Here is a 22062-nt window from a genome sequence, read left to right as displayed (position 1 = left end):
AAATTTGTTGTTGATGGACAACTAATATGCATTAGTGCTGAAGAAGAAATCATTGCGTCTGTAACGAGCGATGTTCCATATATCGACACCAATGATGAGGCTCTTGAATGCTCTTTTCGAGCTCTTGAATTTGTAAATGCAACCTTTATTGCAGAAGGAAGCAAAATTCCATATCCCAGATTGTCTGATTGCACCAAGATGACGGTACAACAAACTTTAGGCATCGGAGCTAAAACTGGGAGAGGTCTAGGAAAGAATCTTCAAGGGATTTCAGTTCCTATCAGTATAAAGATGAAAAAAGACCGTTTTGGGCTAGGGTTTAAGCCCAATCTTCAGCAAAAGAACAAAGAGATGAAAAAGAAGATGTGAAGACAGAAAGGCAAAATTGAAAGGAGGAGAAATCCTTTGGAAACACATGTCTTTCCCACAGTTGAAAACCATATTCAGATCAGGGGGAACAATTAATGTAGAACAGCAGCTTGTTGAAGCCTTTAAAGAAGAGAAGTTGACGAAAGATCAAGACATAGTTGAAGAAGCTATGAATGGATTATTTGTCAACATGATCATGAATGACAACAAAACTGGCAAATACTTGGATAGGATTCGACCATGTCTTCCTGGAGAAACACTCACCAATTGGACCGCTGAAGATCTTCCTATAGTTTTTAATATTAATGCAGAGTAATATTCAGAACTAATCTTTATGTTTAGCTCAAAAATATGAAAACTTTTTGTTATTTTGTAAAAGAAATTATGTTAAATATAAGGAACTTTCTTTAAAATTTTCAGATGGCAATCATTCTTTACATTTTATTACATTTTTACATTTCATAAATTTACTATATTCTTTCGGAAATATGTCCGACTTAAATTTGCAGGTGTCACCGTGTTAATAGCATGTGTATTCCTAGATTTAATCCAGTGATAAATTTAGAGCAGCCTATATGTCTGGAAGAAATCAATGGTTGTGAAGATGAACTGGAATGGGATGTTCCTACTGAACTATTAAGATTGGTAGAAAAAGAGGACAAACAAATTCTACCACACAAGGAAGAGGTTGAGACTGTGAATTTGGGAACAGATGAAAAAATAAAAGAGGTGAAAATTGGTACCACTCTGACAGTCCAGATAAAACAAGAATTGATAAATCTCCTTCAAGAGTTCAAAGATATCTTTGCATGGTCTTATCAAGATATGCCTGGTTTGAGCACAGATATAGTGATACATAAGCTTCCAATCAATCCAGAATATAAACCAATCCAACAAAAGCTCAGAAGAATGAGGCCAGAAATGTTGTTGCAAATCAAAGAAGAAGTGATGAAGCAAATCAATGCAGGTTTCCTACAGGCATCTAAATACCCAGAATGGGTAGCCAACATTGTTCCCGTACCTAAGAAAAATGGAAAAGTTCGAATGTGCGTGGATTACAGAGATCTCAACAAAGCTAGTCCGAAAGATAGTTTTCCATTACCCCACATAGACACATTGGTGGACAATACTGCAGGGCATGCATGGTTTTCATTTATGGATGGCTTTTCAGGATATAATCAGATAAAAATGAATCCTGAAGACATGGAGAAAACAACATTTATAACCATGTGGGGCACATTCTGTTATAAAGTGATGCCATTTGGATTGAAAAATGCAGGGGCAACATATCAAAGAGCCATGGTAACTTTGTTTCATGACATGATGCACAAAGAGATTGAAGTATATGTAGATGACATGATTGCCAAATCCAGAACGGAAGAAGAACATATTCAAAATCTGAGGAAGCTTTTCCAGAGATTGAGGAAGTATCAATTAAAGCTTAACCCTGCTAAATGCACTTTTGGGGTAACTTCTGGGAAACTTTTGGGATTTGTAGTCAGCAAAAAAGGAATTGAGATTGATCCAGATAAAGTAAAAGCAATTCAAGATCTTCCACCACCCAACACAAAAAAAGAAGTTCGAGGCTTTTTGGGGAGATTAAATTATATATCTCGGTTCATTTCTCAATTAACTGACAAATGTGATCCAGTGTTCAAATTACTTCGAAAGAATAATCCTGAAGTCTGGAATGAAGAATGTCAAGAAACTTTGGATATTATTAAGAAGTATTTATCCAATGCCCCCATTTTAGTATCACCAATACCTGATAGACCATTAATTCTTTACTTGACGGTCTTCGAAAATTCGATGGGATATGTACTAGGACAGCATGATGAATCAGGAAGGAAAGAAAAAGCTATTTATTATCTGAGCAAGAAATTTACTGATTGTGAAGTTCGATATCCACCAATACAAAAATTATGTTGTGCTTTGGTGTGGACTACTCGAAGACTCAGACAATATATGTTATACCATACTACTTGGTTGATATCCAAACTTGATCCTTTAAAGTTCTTAATGGAATCACCGGCTTTGACAGGCAGAATGGCTAGATGGCAGATGTTATTATCCGAGTTTGATATTGTATATGTCAACCAAAAAGCAATAAAAGGAAGTGTCATAGCTGATTTTCTGGCCAGTCGTGCATCCAATGATTATCAGCCTTTGAACTTTAATTTTCCCGATGAAGATCTGTTGTACATATCCATGAATGAAGAAGTCAGAACAAATGATGAATTTGCAACTTGGAAGCTTTATTTTGACGGAGCATCTAATGCTTTAGGACGAGGAATCGGGGCAGTGTTAATTTCTCCAGAAAATATTCATTATCCCTTTACGAGTAGACTGGAGTTCTTTTGCACCAATAACATGGCGGAATATGAAGCTTGTGTCATGGGATTGAAAGCAGCTATAGAAAGAAAAATCAAATTTCTCAAGATATATGGAGATTCATCCTTGGTGGTATATCAATTGCGAGGAGAATGGGAAACAAAAGATCCCAAATTGTTGGAATACCGAAATTTTACCCTCGAATTAGTGAAAGAATTTGAGAGAGTTACATTTAATTATCTCCCTCGAGAAGAAAATCAAATGGCAGATGCTTTGGCTACATTACCTGCTATGTTTCAAGCAACTAAGAAAGTTGATATGATGCCAATCAAGATGCAAGTATATGAAATTACTGCACATTGTTATAGTGTGGAAGAAGAGGTAGATGGTAAACCATGGTATCATGATATTCTGCAATATATCAAAAATCAAAGTTATCCACCAAATGCATCAGAAATTGATAAAAGAACTTTGAGAAGAATGGCTGCTGGATATTTTATTGATGGAGAGATTATGTATAGAAGAAGCAGTGATCAAATGCTATTGAGATGTTTAAATACCAGCGAAGCTCGAAACGTCATTGAAGAAGTACACAGTGGAATATGTGGAACGCATGCAAATGGCCTTTCCATGGCCAGAAAAATAATGTGATATGGATACTATTGGGCTACCATGTACACAGATTGCATTGATTACGCAAGGAAATGTCATAAATGCCAGATATATGCAGACAAGATTCATGTACCCCCATCTCCTTTACATGTAATGACAGCACCCTGGCCATTTTCTATGTGGGGAATAGATGTCATTGGGGCAATCACACCAAAAGCATCGAATGGACATTGCTTCATCCTTGTGGCAATTGATTATTTTACCAAATGGGTTGAAGCTGCTTCATACACCAATATTAAGAGGTCCACAGTCTGCAAATTCATAAAGAAAGAGATAGTTTGCCGATATGGCCTACCAGAAAGGATCATTACAGATAATGCTCTGAACTTGAACAACAAAATGATGACCGAACTTTGTGCACAGTTTAAGATCAAACATGCAAATTCAGTGGCCTATCGTCCAAAGATGAATGGGGCAGTTGAAGCAGCAAATAAGAACATCAAGAGAATCATTACAAAGACCACTGAAACTTACAAAGATTGGCACGAGAAGTTATCTTTTGCTCTATATGCATACCGAACTACTGTTCGAACATCTACTGGGGCAACGCCGTTTTCTCTAGTCTATGGAATGGAAGCAGTCTTACCAATTGAAGTTGAGATTCCATCGCTCCGAATATTGAGAGAAATAAAATTGGATGAATCTGAATGGATCCAAGCTAGATTTGATCAATTGAACCTTATTGAAGAGAAAAGATTGAAAGCTATTTGCCATGGACAGATATATCAAAAACGGATGATGAAGTCTCATGATAAGAAAGTACATCCAAGAGAATTCCAAGAGGGTGATCTAGTACTAAAAAAGATCTTGCCTATACATAAAGATTTCCGTGGGAAATGGATGCCTAATTGGGAAGGGCCATACGTTGTGAAAAAGGCCTTTTCCGGAGGAGCGTTGATCTTGGCAGAAATGGATGGAAAAATTCTGAAAAATCCAATAAACTCGGATTCTGTCAAGAAATATTATGCTTGAAGAAAAAAAAATGAAAAAAAAATGAAAAAGAAAAAAAAAAGGAAAAAAGAAAAAGGGGGTCAAGGTGAAAACCCGCAAAGGGCATCTTGTAATCAAAGGAAGGATTTGAGTTGAAAACCTGAAAAGGCGGCTCAAATGCAGGTTGATATTAGGCATCCGGCAATTGAATTCTTTTAAGATTTTGATAGTTTGGGAGAAACTTCACATCCACAAGCATTTTGACAACGTTTGAGATCTTCCAGACAAAAGCTTACATCATTACTCTAAATTGTATCAACTTGATTAATTTAGAAATACTTATGCTTATAATTTGTTGAGACATTTGAATTTTTATCATTCTTATGCTTGCCATAACTTTGAATACAATTCTATCTATTTCAAGTTCAATTTATTTGAGATTTAATTTATTTTTGGAAATTCAATTTATTCTTTTCTATTGAATTAACATAATTTTGAAATAATTTAAAGATTTCTGAATATCACTTTATGATTAATACTTTTAAATACATGGAATACAAAGTAGGCAAATCATCACTAGCTTAAAGCCATGAACATCAAGATTGTTACAAGTGGTGCTACCGACAACAAGGTCGAATCCGCCAAATCTACTCATCAATGGCTCCAACCGATCACCATTCAGTTCTTGCACATCTGTTTTCAAAGATATACTGAGATAATAGAAGGCGATCTTTGCAATACTGATTCCAGCAAAAAGAAACAAGACACTGATATCACTGGGAAATATGTCTCTAAACAGATCCTTATGTATGGTTTTTAAGGAAACCTAGAAGTATTTCCACCTCATCAGGTTCAAGTGGAGCAACTTTATTCCTTCCAACCCATACTAGATTCCATTTTCAGCATTCATTAAGAACATACTTCTGGACACTCTAAGGTGGCTCATTGTCATAAGCTTCAAGAACCTTACAGATCCTTTCTGTCAATTTGGCATTTCCTGTACATGTTTATAAACAGTTTAACTTTATTCTTGGATTCCAAGAAGGCCATCATTTCTTTGTCAATGGAAAAGCATCAGCACATGAAAGAAGCAGAATAAGAGAAACTCTGTTCTTAATTGGCAGATTATGAATATAGCCTATTTTCAGTATGACAGCATGAAAATGCTTCGAATCTACAAATTCTGGCTTTACATCGAATAAGTACTGTGATATCCCAGTCCAAACATTAAATAGAACAAATGATTGTGCCAATAGCATCTTCTGGAAGTGTTCTTTGAGTTATCTGATCTGGTTGGACAGAACGATCATTGAATTTGGAAGATGAATGTGTCAATAGCATCTTCTGGAAGTGTTCTTTGAGTTATCTGATCTGATTAGACAGAATAGCATCTTCTGGAAGTGTTCTTTGAGTTATCTGATCTGGTTGAACAGAACCAATCAGTGAATTTAGAAGATGAATATGTCAATAGCATCTTCTGGAAGTGTTCTTTGAGTTATCTGATCTGGTTGAACAGAACCAATCAGTGAATTTAGAAGATGAATTTGCCAATAGCATCTTCTGGAAGTGTTCTTTGAGTTATCTGATCTGGTTGGACAGAACGATCATTGAATTTGGAAGATGAATGTGTCAATAGCATCTTCTGGAAGTGTTCTTTGAGTTATCTGATCTGATTCAGTAGGAACCCCAAAACCGATCGTTGGAATTGAAAGATGAACTGCATTGATTATCTTCATTAAGAAGCTTCTTTTCAAACTTCCTCTGCTTCTTCCTTTTCAAAAATCATAGCCCAAGTTTTGCCTTTGCTTGTAATTGGGATCATTGCGTAATGACTTCCTATCTTTTACTAGAAGAAGTACATCAGCAGCCTTAGTCATACTATTGAGTTTATTCTCCTCATCAGAATCAGAAATCATCTTGAAAGGTCACTTCATAATCAGATGAGTTGTTATCAGAATCAACATGTTGCCAGAATGCAAGCTTTTCAAGAGCCTATACTATTGAGTTTTTATTCTCAAGAGGTTTTGTGACATTATATCTACATCTACATTTGTCAAAAATGATAGATTCTTTGATTTGAAGAAGATAGATATATTGGGTTTTTATAATTGAAGAAATACTCAATTCACCAGTCTAAAATTAAACAACTTAATATTCATGCATCATATTTAAGCATTTGCAAAAATAGATGCATTTTCATTCATTTTTATTCTTGTTGAATTGTTAACAGAAATTTCAAAGATTTTAGCAAAGATTTCAAATCCACTTGATGGATCATTCATTGCCAGAGAAGGTTCATAATGAGAAGAACTCATCTGAAGAAGGAAGAAGAAGTTCATAATGAGAAGAACTTGTTCAACTTTTTGTTTAAATTCATCATTTGATGGATCATCATTGCCAGAGAAGGTTCATAATGAGAAGAACTCATCTGAAGAAGGAAGAAGAAGTTCATAACGAGAAGAACTTGTTCAACTTTTTGTTTAAATTCATCATTTGATGGATCATCATTGCCAGAGAAGGTTCATAATGAGAAGAACTCATCTGAAGAAGGAAGAAGAAGTTCATAATGAGAAGAACTTGTTCAACTTTTTGTTTAAATTCATCATTTGATGGATCATCATTGCCAGAGAAGGTTCATAATGAGAAGAACTCATCTGAAGAAGGAAGAAGAAGTTCATAATGAGAAGAACTTGTTCAACTTTTTGTTTAAATTCATCATTTGATGGATCATCATTGCCAGAGAAGGTTCATAATGAGAAGAACTCATCTGAAGAAGGAAGAAGAAGTTCATAATGAGAAGAACTTGTTCAACTTTTTGTTTGAATTCATCACTTGATTATCTTTTCCGGAGAAGTTCACAATGAGAAGAACTCATCTGAAGAAAAAAGAAGAAGTTCATAATAAGAAGAACTTGTTCAACTTTTGGCATAATTCTATCACAGAAGGAGATAGATTAACATCAGCCTTTCTAAAAAAGGTTCATAATGAGAAGAACTCATCAAGAGCTTATTCAACCTTTTGAATGACTCTATCACAGAAAGGAGGTCATCATTATCCCCAGCAGAAAGTTCATAATAAGAAGAACTTATTTGGAGAGAGAGAAGAATTTACTCAATATCTCCATTATGATCAAAGTAAAGTCAAATGGATAAAAAAATTTTATCTTTTCATCTTTGCCCTATTCTTGTTAACACAAGAATGAGCAAAGAGGGGCAGCTGAAGATACTAATTTTTTATCCATATTACTATAATTATTATTATTATTATTATTATTATTATTATTATTATTATTATCATTATTATTATTATTATTATTATTATTATTATTATTATTATTATTATTATCATTATTATTATTATTATTATTAAATACATATATATATATATATTATTAAAAAAAAATAATAAATAATTACAAACCAATTTTCTGGCCCAAACCAAACTGAAACCCAAAACTATTTAGGGTTTCAGTTAGGATTTCCTAACCCTAATCCCAGCCGCCTCATCATCACAGCCGTTGGATCTGAGAGATCCAACGGCCCACACTCATCCAGCACAAACCCTAGGTATGATACCCTAGGGCCACGCGGCCGCCGCTGCTGCTGCTTCCAGAAGACTCCGCCGCTGCCACGTCCAGAAGGAAGACTCCAGAAGATCAACGCCAGCCGTCCATGCAAGGCTACGGGTAAGTCACCACTGGTAGTCCGGTGACTCACCGAGGCCCCCTCTTCGGACCGGTCTGAGACGAACACCGTGGTGGCTATAAAAGCCACCACCCCATCTGAAAAAAAAAAGAAAGGAGAGAGACAGAGAACGGAGAAAAAAAAAAGACAGAGAAAGAAAAAAAAAACAAACTAGTACCAACGATCTCAGCAGCAAAGAACCAGAAGGAAAAAAAGAGAGAAAAAGGAAGAAGAGACTTACCGAGGAAAGCCACACCACCACCGGAGTAACCACGCGCCTCCACGCTCCACAACAAACCTTCGAAAACCGAAGGTATTTTTAAAGATTTGCTCCGATTGAGAGCTTTTTAAGGTAAACAAATACCGGAATCGTCATTAGGACGATCCGATCTACATTATGGTATAAAGTTTTATTTTCCGGCCACCGGAGGCGGTGGCCGGCGGTGAGGTTGGCGGTGGCTATCGGCGCCGGAATTCCCTCCGGTGAGGGAATTAAGAGAGAAGGAAGAGAGAGCTTTTTCTCTCGTTTTTGAGAGAAGAAGAAGAAGAAAGGAATGAGCTGCTGGCCCTTCGGGCCAGCTATGAATGGGCTTAAATAGCCCTCCCCAAACGACGCCGTTTTGGGGAGGGATCTGTCCGTAATTAACAAAAAGATTAATCTCGTCCGCCATCCCTTTAATTTGTAATCTTTACCTTTTAGTCACTGAATCAAATTTTTGATCCTTTTAATTTGGTCTCTACATTTTATTTATTTATATTTTAGCCATTAACCGTATTAATAATATATTTAAGATAAATATCATATTTAGTCCTTTAATTTTGATAAATAATATTTTAATCCCGAGTATATATTTTTAATTTATTTTAATATGATATTCGAATTTTATATAGTTTTAAATTAGTCACTAAATTAATAAAATAAGAAAATAACATGTTTAAACCCTATAATTTTGATTAATTATGAATTAGGTTTTTAATTTTAATTTTTACTATAATTTAGTCACTAATTTTAAATGTTTTCATTTATTTTACTGCTTTTAAATATATCGTTCTAATTGTATTTTTATTGTTTTAATTGTTTATATATTTAAATATTTTTACTATTATTATATAGTCATAAATATATATGATAAAATAATAAATATTTTTTAAAATAAATTATTTTAATATTTTTTCAATATCGAAGAAAAGGACAGTCTTAATACAACTGGATGTCCTATTCTGATATTTTAAAAATTAAAAAGTAAATAATATTATTTAAATTAATATTTATCAATATCAAAGAAAAGAGCTGTCTTAAGGCACCTAGAAGTTCTTTTCGGATATTTTTTAAATAAATATAATTTTGAAAATAATAGGATTATAAATTAAATAAATTTTTGAATTTTTAAATTTTAATAATAGAGACAATTTATAATTAAAAAGTACCAATTTTTGGGCGTTTTAGGGATGCTAATCCTTCCCTAAACGTAACCGACCACGAATCCCTTTTTATTATTAAAAAGAACGAATTTTTGGTTATAAACGCAGATCAGTTTAAATTTTTTTAATTGATGTTTTCTTAAAACTCTTTTAAAAGATATTTTTTAGGTATTCGACCTACCTGACCCAAAAGGCCGATGGCGACTCCCAAATTATTTTCAAAACCATTTATTCACATCACTTTTCCCGCCAAATTTAATATTTCGTGCCCGGACGAAAACTGGTTGCGACAGTTATCATCGAGAAGTTCTTAACGAACCTTCAATAATATCCTGTAAGACCTAGGAAACTTTGAACTTCTGACACATTCTTTGTAATTTCCCAATCTAATATAGCTTTTACCTTCTGAGGATCCACCCGAATCCCCTATGCATAAACCACATGTCTAAGAAACATTACTTATGATAACAAAAACTCATATTTAGATAACTTAGAATAAAGTTTCTTATCTTTTAGTGTTTGAAGAATCACCCACAGATAAGTTTCATGCTCCTCATTTGTTTTTTAATACACAAAGATATCATCAATGAAGATGACTATGAACTGATCGAGATAGGACTGAAACACTCTATTCATGAGATCCATAAACACAACAGGTGCATTAGTTAACCCAAACAACATGACTACGAATTCATAATGACCATGTTGTCTTTGGAATGTCTCTCTCCTGAATCTTTAACTGGTGGCAGTTAGAACATAAATCAATCTTGGAAAACACCGAAACTCCCTTTAGCTAATCAAATAAATCGTCGATTATTGGGAGAGGATACTTATTCTTTATAGTCACTTTATTAAGTTGTCGGTAATCAATAAAAAGACGCATCAAACCATCTTTCTTCTTTACAAACAGTACCGACGCACCCCAAGGCGATACACTGGGTCTGATAAATCCTTTATCCAAAAGCTCTTGCAGCTGATTCTTTAGCTCACCCAGTTCTTTTGGGGCTATTCGGTAAGGGGCCATCGAAATTGGTGTCGATCCTAGTAAAATCTTAATTTAAAACTCTACCTCTCTGTTTGGGGGTAATCCTGGTCATTTATCAGGAAATACTTCTAGGAACTCTCGGACAGTCGGAATATCTTCCAATCTTCTTTCCTTATGTCGAGTATCGATCACATTGGAGATGAAAGCTTGACACCCTTGCCTAATTAGCTTCTTAGTTAAAATTACCGATATCACATTAGCTAAGGGGTTGAGTCTCTCACTGACCACACTAACTTTCGATCCATTGGGACTTCTCAAAGCTACTCGCTTTAATCGACAATCCACATTGACATGATAATGATACAACCAATCCATTCCCAAGATAACCTCAAACTCTTAAAAAGGAAATTACATTAGATTAATAGGGAATTTAATTCCCTGAATCTTTATAGAACACCCTAGACAAATTTGTTTCACCCTGGCAATATGACGTAATGGGTTAGTCACAATTACCTCACTACTAATAGGTTCTAACTTAATTCTCAAGTTATTCACCAATTTACTACAAACGTAAGAGTAAGTTGATCCCGATTCAATTAGAACCAAAATAGATTTATCAAACAAATGGAAAGTACCTGCAATGATCTCCCAATCACCGCGATCTTTACTTGTCTTAAGGTTGTACACTCGAGCAGTTGAGCGCACTTCAGGTTGAGTGATCGACTCGGACTGATTCTTTCATCGACCTCGTTCTCTACCTCTCAGAGGTTCAGTAGCCAATCTTTATATTTATGCAAGTTCTCTGGCCATCATTAGACAGTCCCAAATAAAATGTCCTATCTCTCCACATTTAAAACATGCTCTAGAGACTCTTCGACGTATGCCACTAAGTTGTTTACCATAATGCTAACATTAATTTGACTTTCCACTCCTGATTCCACTGATTGAGTCTATATAGTTTTTCCTAGATTGGATCCTCTACCTGAGGATATAGCTAACTCCGATCTAGTTTATGGTCAAAAAAATTAAACCTCAATTTTTCTTAGATTGCGATACACTTGACGAGGCACCAACTCTCTTATTCCACTCAGACTTTTTCTCACCAAATCTATCATTTTGAGCTATCTCCTAGGCTTTGCTTCGATTCACAACCTCTTGGAATGAAGAAAGATTCAGTTCTAACAATAGCTCTTTCAATCGAGGGCGCAAACCCTCAACAAACCAATCACAAAAGTCTTTTTCCGTAGGGACCAACTCCACTGTAAATTTGCTCAACTTGTTGAACTCGCACTCATATTCATACACAATGCGATTTCCTTGCTTCAAACTTATAAATCCTTGTTTCATCTGACGGATGAATTGATCATCGATGTACTTATTCTTAAAATCTTACAAAAATAGCACCATGTCACCTGGTCCCTTGTAGCTCGCATCGTCACATTAGTTTACCATATTCTTGCTTGACCTCATAGTAATGAGACTACCCCATCCAACTTCTCCATTTTAGAACAAATAAAGATTGTCCAGCACAATCTTAGTGTCATTTAACCATAAATCCACAACAACAGGATCTTCCTCAGCTTATCCTCTAAATTCAGGAGCTCCTAAACTTATTAGCTCCTTAGCCACATTCATCTTAGGAGAAAAGGTAACATATGGTTGGAAACACATCAGAATAGCATCCAACATCTGGAAAAGGGTCTCTTGGTCTTATACATGCACTCCTTGAGGTGCATGTTCTTCACCTTGCCTACTTGGGGCAAGTAAATTACTACTACCCTCATTCTTATCTCCCACTTCACTTTAGGAGCCCACATAATATTATATCTATTAAGATCAAATCACTATTTCATTAGTAAGGACAACATACTAATTACCTTATCAGATCAGAGAGATTAACGAACCTTCGATAATATCCTGTAAGACCTAGGAAACTTTGAACTTCTAACACATTCTTTGTAATTTCCCAATCTAATATAGCTTTTACCTTCTGAGGATCCACCCGAATCCCCTATGCATAAACCACATGTCTAAGAAACATTACTTATGATAACAAAAACTCGTATTTAGATAACTTAGAATAAAGCTTCTTATCTTTTAGTGTTTGAAGAATCACCCACAGATAAGTTTCATGCTCCTCATTTGTTTTTTAATACACAAAGATATCATCAATAAAGATGACTATGAACTGATCGAGATAGGACTGAAACACTCTATTCATGAGATCCATAAACACAACAGGTGCATTAGTTAACCCAAACAACATGACAACGAATTCATAATGACCATGTTGTCTTTGGAATGTCTCTCTCCTGAATCTTTAACTGGTGGCAGTTAGAACATAAATCAATCTTGGAAAACACCGAAACTCCCCTTAGCTAATCAAATAAATCGTCGATTATTGGGAGAGGATACTTATTCTTTATAGTCACTTTATTAAGTTGTCGGTAATCAATAAAAAGACGCATCAAACCATCTTTCTTCTTTACAAACAGTACCGACGCACCCCAAGGCGATACACTGGGTCTGATAAATCCTTTATCCAAAAGCTCTTGCAGCTGATTCTTTAGCTCACCCAGTTCTTTTGGGGCTATTCGGTAAGGGGCCATCGAAATTGGTGTCGATCCTAGTAAAATCTTAATTTAAAACTCTACCTCTCTGTTTGGGGGTAATCCTGGTCATTCATCAGGAAATACTTCTAGGAACTCTCGGACAGTCGGAATATCTTCCAATCTTCTTTCCTTAGGTCGAGTATCGATCACATTGGAGATGAAAGCTTGACACCCTTGCCTAATTAGCTTCTTAGTTAAAATTACCGATATCACATTAGCTAAGGGGTTGAGTCTCTCACTGACCACACTAACTTTCGATCCATTGGGACTTCTCAAAGCTACTCACTTTAATCGACAATCCACATTGACATGATAATGATACAACCAATCCATTCCCAAGATAACCTCAAACTCTTAAAAAGGAAATTACATTAGATTAATTGGGAATTTAATTCCCTGAATCTTTATAGAACACCCTAGACAAATTTGTTTCACCCTGGCAATATGCCGTAATGGGTTAGTCACAATTACCTCACTACTAATAGGTTCTAACTTAATTCTCAAGTTATTCACCAATTTACTACAAACGTAAGAGTAAGTTGATCCCGATTCAATTAGAACCAAAATAGATTTATCAAACAAATGGAAAGTACCTAAAATGATCTCCCAATCACCGCGATCTTTACTTGTCTTAAGGTTGTACACTCTAGCAGTTGAGTGCACTTCAGGTTGAGTGATCGACTCGGAATGATTCTTTCATCGACCTCGTTCTCTACCTCTCAGAGGTTCAGTAGCCAATCTTTCTATTTGTGCAAGTTCTCTGGCCATCATTAGACAGTCCCAAATAAAATATCCTATCTCTCCACATTTAAAACATGCTCTAGAGACTCTTCGACGTATGCCACTAAGTTGTTTACCATAATGCTAACATTAATTTGACTTTCCACTCCTGATTCCACTGATTGAGTCTATATAGTTTTTCCTAGATTGGATCCTCTACCTGAGGATATAGCTAACTCCGATCTAGTTTATGGTCAAAAAAATTAAACCTCAATTTTTCTTAGATTGCGATACACTTGACGAGGCACCAACTCTCTTATTCCACTCAGACTTTTTCTCACCAAATCTATCATTTTGAGCTATCTCCTAGGCTTTGCTTCGATTCACAACCTCTTGGAATGAAGAAAGATTCAGTGCTAACAATAGCTCTTTCAATCGAGGGCGCAAACCCTCAACAAACCAATCACATAAGTCTTTTTCCGTAGGGACCAACTCCACTGTAAATTTGCTCAACTTGTTGAACTCGCACTCATATTCATACACAATGTGATTTCCTTGCTTCAAACTTATAAATCCGTGTTTCATCTGACGGATGAATTGATCATCGATGTACTTATTCTTAAAATCTTACAAAAATAGCACCATGTCACCTGGTCCCTTGTAGCTCGCATCGTCATATTAGTTTACCATATTCTTGCTTGACCTCATAGCAATGAGACTACCCCATCCAACTTCTCCATTTTAGAACAAATAAAGATTGTCCAGCACAATCTTAGTGTCATTTAACCATAAATCCACAACAACGGGATCTTCCTCAGCTTATCCTCTAAATTCAGGAGCTCCTAAACTTATTAGCTCCTTAGCCACATTCATCTTAGGAGAAAAGGTAACATATGGTTGGAAACACATCAGGAATAGCATCCAACATCTGGAAAAGGGTCTCTTGGTCTTATACATGCACTCCTTGAGGTGCCTGTTCTTCACCTTGCCTACTTGGGGCAAGTAAATTACTACTACCCTCATTCTTATCTCCCACTTCACTTTATGAGCCCACATAATATTATATCTATTAAGATCAAATCACTATTTCATTAGTAAGGACAACATACTAATTACCTTATCAGATCAGAGAGATTAAACTTTTAGTTGGCATGTACACTTTTAAAACAAAACCCACTTTATTTCGAGCTTGAAATCAGTTAAGACATAGCTCTGATACCAATAAATATAACACACCTAACCCGTACACGACCCAGATACAAATTTGAGGTGTCACATAAGCTTTTCAAAACATTTGATCTTGAAAAAATATATATAAAATTTGAAATTCTAAATTGGAATTTAGTGGTGAAACCCTTATAATAAAATTTCTTTTAAAAGTTCAAACTGAAAATACATCATTTGATAACTTACATACATATAAAGATGTATGGTTACAAAATATATTAGAGCATTACAATTTAAAATGTTATAATTCATACCAACAAAATTTTCCAAAATAAAAAACCTACATTCAAATTTTTCTGATATGATCCTCTTCAAGAGTATATTGTCCTCTCCTAGCTTTAATCTTCTACTTTCTTTAAACCTACATGTGAAACAATCACACGCTAAGTCGTTGACTAAGTGAGGCAAATACGAGTAAGATAAAACATTATAGAATAAATTCTTATTCATTTCATAGAAACATTTCATAAGGGATTCAAATTTTGATTTCATAACAAAAATGTATACTTTTAGACATGGTTCAGTTTATATAACTTTGTTTTTAATAGCCCAATGCATACTACTAATAACTTTAGGTATTTGATTACATTGAGGTTGTGCACTAATGCAGTCACCACTACTCAGATAAATTGAGCCGAAGTGCCACATAGTTGTTCCGAATGACCATATAGGATTATCCCGAAGGACCACATAGTTTTATCCCGAAGAACCACATAGAACCCTCGACTCTTGGCATGCCAACTATACCTCTAATTCTCATGCATATACGTTGGGCTTCTTAACCATATAATTATTTATCATTTCATTAATAACACTTTTCTAGAAATTGGCATAATTAGATCTTATAACTTCCTCATAAGTCTTAGGATCTTCATCTAACAAAAAAATTTGAGCTATATGATCATATATTGAGTCTAAATCATTTATCTTAGAAATAAAGGAAGTGATAAAGTCTGGTCCAAAAGATGTTTCAGTTCTTTTTTTAGTTCTTCTAAGTTTATATTCAATCTCTTGAGAACCCCTAGCAGGTATACTAGAAGAAATGGATGACAATTTTTCTATTTGTGTTTCCTCATTTAATCTAGGTTTCTTTAGTGGAAAAGTATCTTCAAAGGAAACAACATCTCATATTCACAAATAGAGTAGTCTTGTAGACACATGAATCGGTATGCGAAACTGATTGTAGTATACCCTATAAACATTGCATCAATAGTTTTAGGACTGATGATGGACTTCTTAAAGTCTGTTAAGCCCACTTTAACCAAACACCCCACACTTTCAGGTATTGCAAATTTGGAGCATAGCCTTTCCACAATTCTTATATAGTAGAATTTGATTTCTTGTGAGATACTCGGTTCAAAATGTGATTTCTCGATAGTATGACTTCCCCCACATGTTTTAAGATAGCCCAAAACTTATCAACAACGAATTCATCATCTCTTCTAAAATTCTATTTTTCCTCTCGGCTATTCCATTTTGTTGAGGAAAGTAAGGAGCAGAAGTTTCGTGAATTATGTCATTCTTATCACACACCTCTTTTAAGAAATTTGATCTATATTCACCACCTCTATATGATCTAACTCATTTTATTCTCCTATCTAACCGATTCTCAACTTCTGCCTTATAAATAAGGAAGAAGTTCTCAACCTCATCTTTAGTTCTTAAGAGATATACTTTTTTTTATCTCGAATAATCATCTACAAAAGTAATGTAATAGTGTTTTCCTCCCTTACTTTCAAAGTTTATAAAGTCTGCTAGATTAGTATGTATAAGTTATAACAATTTAGTCTTTCTCTTAGAAATTATCTTAAAGTGGGGTTTAACATGCTTTGTTTCTACACAAATCTCACATTTGTTAAAGCTAGTTATGTATAGTTTAGGAAGAATATTCATTTTTATCAGTTTCTTTCAAGAGTAAATATTCACATGTCATAATCTAGTTTGCCACATATCAATAGTCTCAACAGTATAAGCAGGAGTGGTAGTTTTATTCTCATTAAGTTGAGTTTCTATGACAAACAAACCTACATTCAGAATACCTTTCCCAACATAATCATTATTTCGGGAAAGTACAAGTTTATCTACCTAAAAAACTAACTTAATGCCTACCTTATTCAAAAGTCTGCCATTTATTAAATTTCTACGCAAGGTATGCATATACAGAACATTTTTTAGGGCTAAAGTTTTATCGGAAGTTAGCTTGAGTAAAACCTTGCCTTTGCCTAGCACTTCATAGCTGCTAGAGTTCCTGATGTACACACATTCACCTTTGTCCCCTTCTTCAAACTCGGTGAAAAACTCCTTCCTTGCACATAAATGTCTGGAAGCGACGATGTCCATGACCCATTCAACACTGTTCTTCACCAGGTTAACCACTGAAACCACCGCTGCGATGACATTATTAGTATTGTTCTCCACAAAGTTTTTTTCATTCTGACGGTCTGAGCAATGTTGGAACTGGAAAGCTTTGTGGCTGACTAGATCGCATACATAACACTTGATGGACTTCCCTTCAGCTTTGGGCTTCTTTGGCTTCTTGAAGTTGGTGCCCTTCTGGGGTTTCGTCTTCTTGTTTTGATTTTCTCTTTTCATGGTATTTTTGAATTTAGACCCTGAGGCAGCACCATACTCAACCAAGTTAGCTTTAAAGGACAAATAACCAATAGAGTTAGTAACCCTATCTTTCAAATGATTAGCCTCCTCTATCTTCATATAGCCCACCAACTCCTTAAGCGAAATGCCCCTCTTTTTTTATTTGAGAGAGTTGCAGTAATTAGACCATGACTTAGGTAGCTTCTCGATCAGGACATTAGCTTGCAACATCTCGCACATTTGTATTCCTTTAGCAATGATGTCGAATACCAGCTCGATTTATAACTGGTTTGTCATCAATCATATGAAATCTCAGCCATTCAGCAACGACGTACTTCTTGATGTCCGCATCATCAACACCATACTTTTTCTCGAGCGTGTCCTAAATTATCTTGGTACTTTTTTCTTTGAGGAACATGTCGAAGAGATTGTTCGACATATGGATCAAGAGATGTAAGAGTTGTAAGTGAGTTGAGAAGCTTAGAAAGCCTTTCTATTTATAGGTTTAGTTTAGGGGCAAAATTGTCCACAAAAAGTCAGATATAAATCTGATTAATTTTTGAATTTAAATTCTATCTGAAACTCCTGTTATAAACGAATGAATACGGCCTTAAAGCAGTCTAGATTTGTCCATTAATTTCCAGCCGTTTATAACTCTTGTAAGTAACTATTGTAATTACTTTGTAACTGACACAATAAACACTCTGAACAAAGCTGAAATATTGTCCAGATACATCCAACGTTTCACAGACATGATTTCAGAAATTAACTATTCAAATTTTAAATTTTCAAAAATCAAATTGATAGCTAATTAATCAATCGTTTCCCTCTAAAATTTAAATCGAACCAGGATACTTTGCAGCCTATAAATATCAAAATCAATTATTGCACAATCTTTTTTATACTCAAGAAAGTCTTTTTTACGAGCCATGAGACGAGACAAGACGACGGCGACGGCAGCAAGGCGCGAGATTGTCCCTTATTCTATATCACTCAACAAAGGAAGGAAGAATGAACACTATAAATACCCAAGCTTAGTGGTATTTCCCACTCAATGTGGGATAGTGTTTTACGCATTACCAACACAACATATTCTTTGAAATTGCATAACTTAAATCATAGCTCATGAAACCATTTGTTAGAAATTTGTAAACTAAAAAAATAGTACAAGATCAATTTAGAAATAATTACACATAAAAAATGACATTTAAGATAGTTTAGTGTGTCTACTTCTAAGAATGAGAGAAATAGTAATCCACTATAAATATAAAGATTACAAAAGAGTACAAATATATGAAATTATTGAATTCTCACCCAATATTTATCCCAAAAACTCAATGTATCTCAAAATAATATCTTAACGTCTCTATAACACTCATCATTACATGTTGAATTTTGAGGTTTGATATTGAAAAATGAATTAACAAAATGCTCTACTTTTTCATTACTGAGTGCCACATAGATAAAGATACAAAGGTTACTGGAGCCTTCTATTCCATGCAGCCCATGTAGTTACGCCAATCTTATCAAGATATGACTACTCTCTTAACAGCTCACCTTCCAGCTCATAGCTTAATGATTAACATTCATCTTACTTTCCACAGTTTCAATACCATCAATAGTTACATTCAAATTGTAACGAAACGACAGAAAATAAGAGCGAGAAAAGGGTTTAGTAAACCATCATCTTTTTTGTCGTCGATTATGAACATAATTAATACAAATATCCCCAGTGCTAACCTTTTCCCGAACAAAGTGAAGATCTAACTTAACATGCTTTGAATGAGAAAGAAAAACTGGATTAGCGCTCATTTCTAATCCAAACCTCAAAACTCAACATGGTATTAGGAGCCTTGGGGTCTGTAGGGTTTTGCTCGTAACTGCGCCACGTTCACTCTTGGTTCAATGGGGGATCTGGATGGTTCTTCGTCGGCAACCTTGTAGAATATCTTAACAAATGACTTAGTGACGTACTAGATGAACATAATTTTTATTATGAAATCAACATATGCTTCTACTGTGAGGAGCCATCACCTCTAAAAGATTTAGACTGGTAAGCTCATTCCACTCCCTACGACAGTGTCTTTGGAGGATGAAACGCTAACTGATGATGAGGCGTATGAGTTGTTCGTTAAGAAAGGTAACACCCTTGTGTCGTGGTTGTTGTCCATAATGAGTCCATCGATACTCCGTCATTTAGTTGTAGTCGATACGGCAACATAAGTTTGAGTAACTATCACCAAGGTTTTTGCAAGTAGATATAGGAAAACGATGATGAATCTCCATTATCGTTTAAAGGCTATTCGTAAGTGAGAGCTGAGCATGAGGAGTTTCATTTCTCAAGTAAAGGAAATATGTGACACTTTAGCAGCTTGTGAGAGCTCAGTTGACAGCTGTCGTTTTGATGTCAAAATAGATTCCTTATTCTCAATTAATAAATAAATGAAATATGTAGTAAATAGAAGTAAGGGTCGATCCATAGGGACTTTGAAAATTCCTAAATCTCGGTTTGAATTGCCTTGACCAAGCGATATACAGTCGATAAAAAGGGGTTTGGTAAAAAGGATTAAATAAAAACAAATAATTTAAAATGAAAATAAAGATAATAGAAAACGTAGAGTTGAAAACAGTGTTTTGAAAATCGGACCGGCCGGTTCAATCGGGAACCGCTGCCTGGTCCAATCCATTCTATCTCGGTTGAACCGGTTTTAGTGAACCGCAAGGAACCGTTCGAACCGGCTTTGAACCGCTCGAACCGGACCGGACCGTGAACCGGTTCAACCTATTTTTTTTATTAAATGTTTTTGGTATTTTTATTTAATTTTTTAAATAATTATGACGTCGTCCAGTTCTTACGACCGGTCTGACAGGTTCGACTGGTTGAACCAGTAAACCGGTAGCACGGCCGGTTCGCTGACCAATCCGGTTCTGAAAACCATGGTTGAAAATAAAAATGGTAAAAAAACATCCTCAATCCTCACTTTGACTCAATTTCCTTCAGATCATCGAATTAAATTTTTTATTCGGGATTTATGTCGGTTAGTTTGTCTACAGGGGTAATTCTCGTGACTCTTCTTTGTATACCGAATACCCAAGGAAATCTTTGATTCTGGCTTTGGTAATTGATCTTATCAACATCAATTGTCGTAGATCAATAACTGTTTAATTTCGTGGAGACCGACTCAGATTGTTGTTTCAATAACTATTAATTCTAATATCAATTCCCCCTTAGCAAGACAATCTTGCCAAATGTGTTCCTAAGAAGTTGAATGTGCTTTCAATAAGCTGATCCTTCCTCCCACACATTTAATCGCAACAACATATTGACCAAAGTCAATCTTTGATTTTGAAAACTGTTTTTATTTTGAAAATAAGCCCAGAGATTGAGAGAGATATTCCGAAGTTATTCAAGTGCTTTTCAATTCCCACGTTTGAATTGAGTCATCGCTTAAGCCCTCGGCTTATGAGAAAATTAGCTAAGCATGACAAAAGTCATACTTAGCATGTTTAAAAAATAAAACTTAAAATAAAATAAAAAGGAAAACTTGAAAATAAAATAAAAGAAAAGAAATAACTTTATAAAACTAGAAATAAGAAGAAGAGTTAAATCTGAGTTGTGTGTAGGCTTACCCCAAGAGGGTATTTATAGCCTCTAAAATCCTAGAGATAAAAATATAAATTAAAAAAAAAATCCTAAAGATAATTCCATATGTTTTCCAAATTCAAACTTTAAAATTAAAAAATAAATCTCCTAAGATATCTCTGCACGTCCACCTTTTAGAAGGTATTGACTAGATCTTCTAGAAAACTGTTGCTGACTGGACCTTCTAGAAACTGCCATGTCAAACCATGTCATGCGACCATGTCATGCCTAGAGTCGTGCCCATGTCTTAAACTGTGACCAAATAACAAAAAATGCAGAAAACACCCTTTTTACTGCTAATTCTGGAAAGTAAGATCCTGCACGAAATTAAGCATAATACAACCAAATCAGCAACAATAAATCCATAAGATCGAAGAATTAACAAGCAGATATTATCAATTTAGAACACTCATCAAATTCCTCCTCACTTATCTCATGTTTGTCCTCAAGTATGATGTAATCAAATCAGCCAAAAATTACATTTACCTTTCTTTTTCAAGTCTCACATTCGAGGAAGCAAGGTAAAGACCACAATAATCATTCAAGTCAAGACACCGACCAATTGAACATCACCAAATTGGAACAAGTTAAATACAACTGTAACATCCATCCATTCATCAATCTTAATTCCCATAACTCAACACCTTACCGGGATTCACTCAAATCACTCGATGTGTTTGGGGTATAAAACACTTAATGTCAGAACCGATGAGATATTACCATAGGCCTACAAGTAAATCAAATCTTCACTACTAATAAGAACAAGATGCATAAATCAAATACACTTTTATTGGTTGTAACGGTGCTTAGGTAAAGGTGGGGAAAAAGACTAAATATATGGCTAAAATTCAAGACAATGAACTACAAATAATAAGC

General features: G+C 35.0%; 1 pseudogene; it reads right to left on the bottom strand.

The window, feature by feature from the left end:
• LOC120173854 overlaps positions 1 to 17663 on the bottom strand; it is a 35959-nt pseudogene extending 18296 nt beyond the window's left edge.
• Between the last annotated feature and the right edge of the window lie 4399 nt (positions 17664 to 22062).

Source organism: Hibiscus syriacus, unplaced genomic scaffold (assembly GCF_006381635.1).
Source record: "Hibiscus syriacus cultivar Baekdansim isolate YM2019G1 unplaced genomic scaffold, ASM638163v2 tig00111989_pilon, whole genome shotgun sequence".
In the NCBI taxonomy this organism is placed as follows: Eukaryota; Viridiplantae; Streptophyta; class Magnoliopsida; order Malvales; family Malvaceae; genus Hibiscus; species Hibiscus syriacus.
Note: the sequence above shows the minus strand (reverse complement) of the source record. Positions and strands in the feature narration are given on the sequence as shown.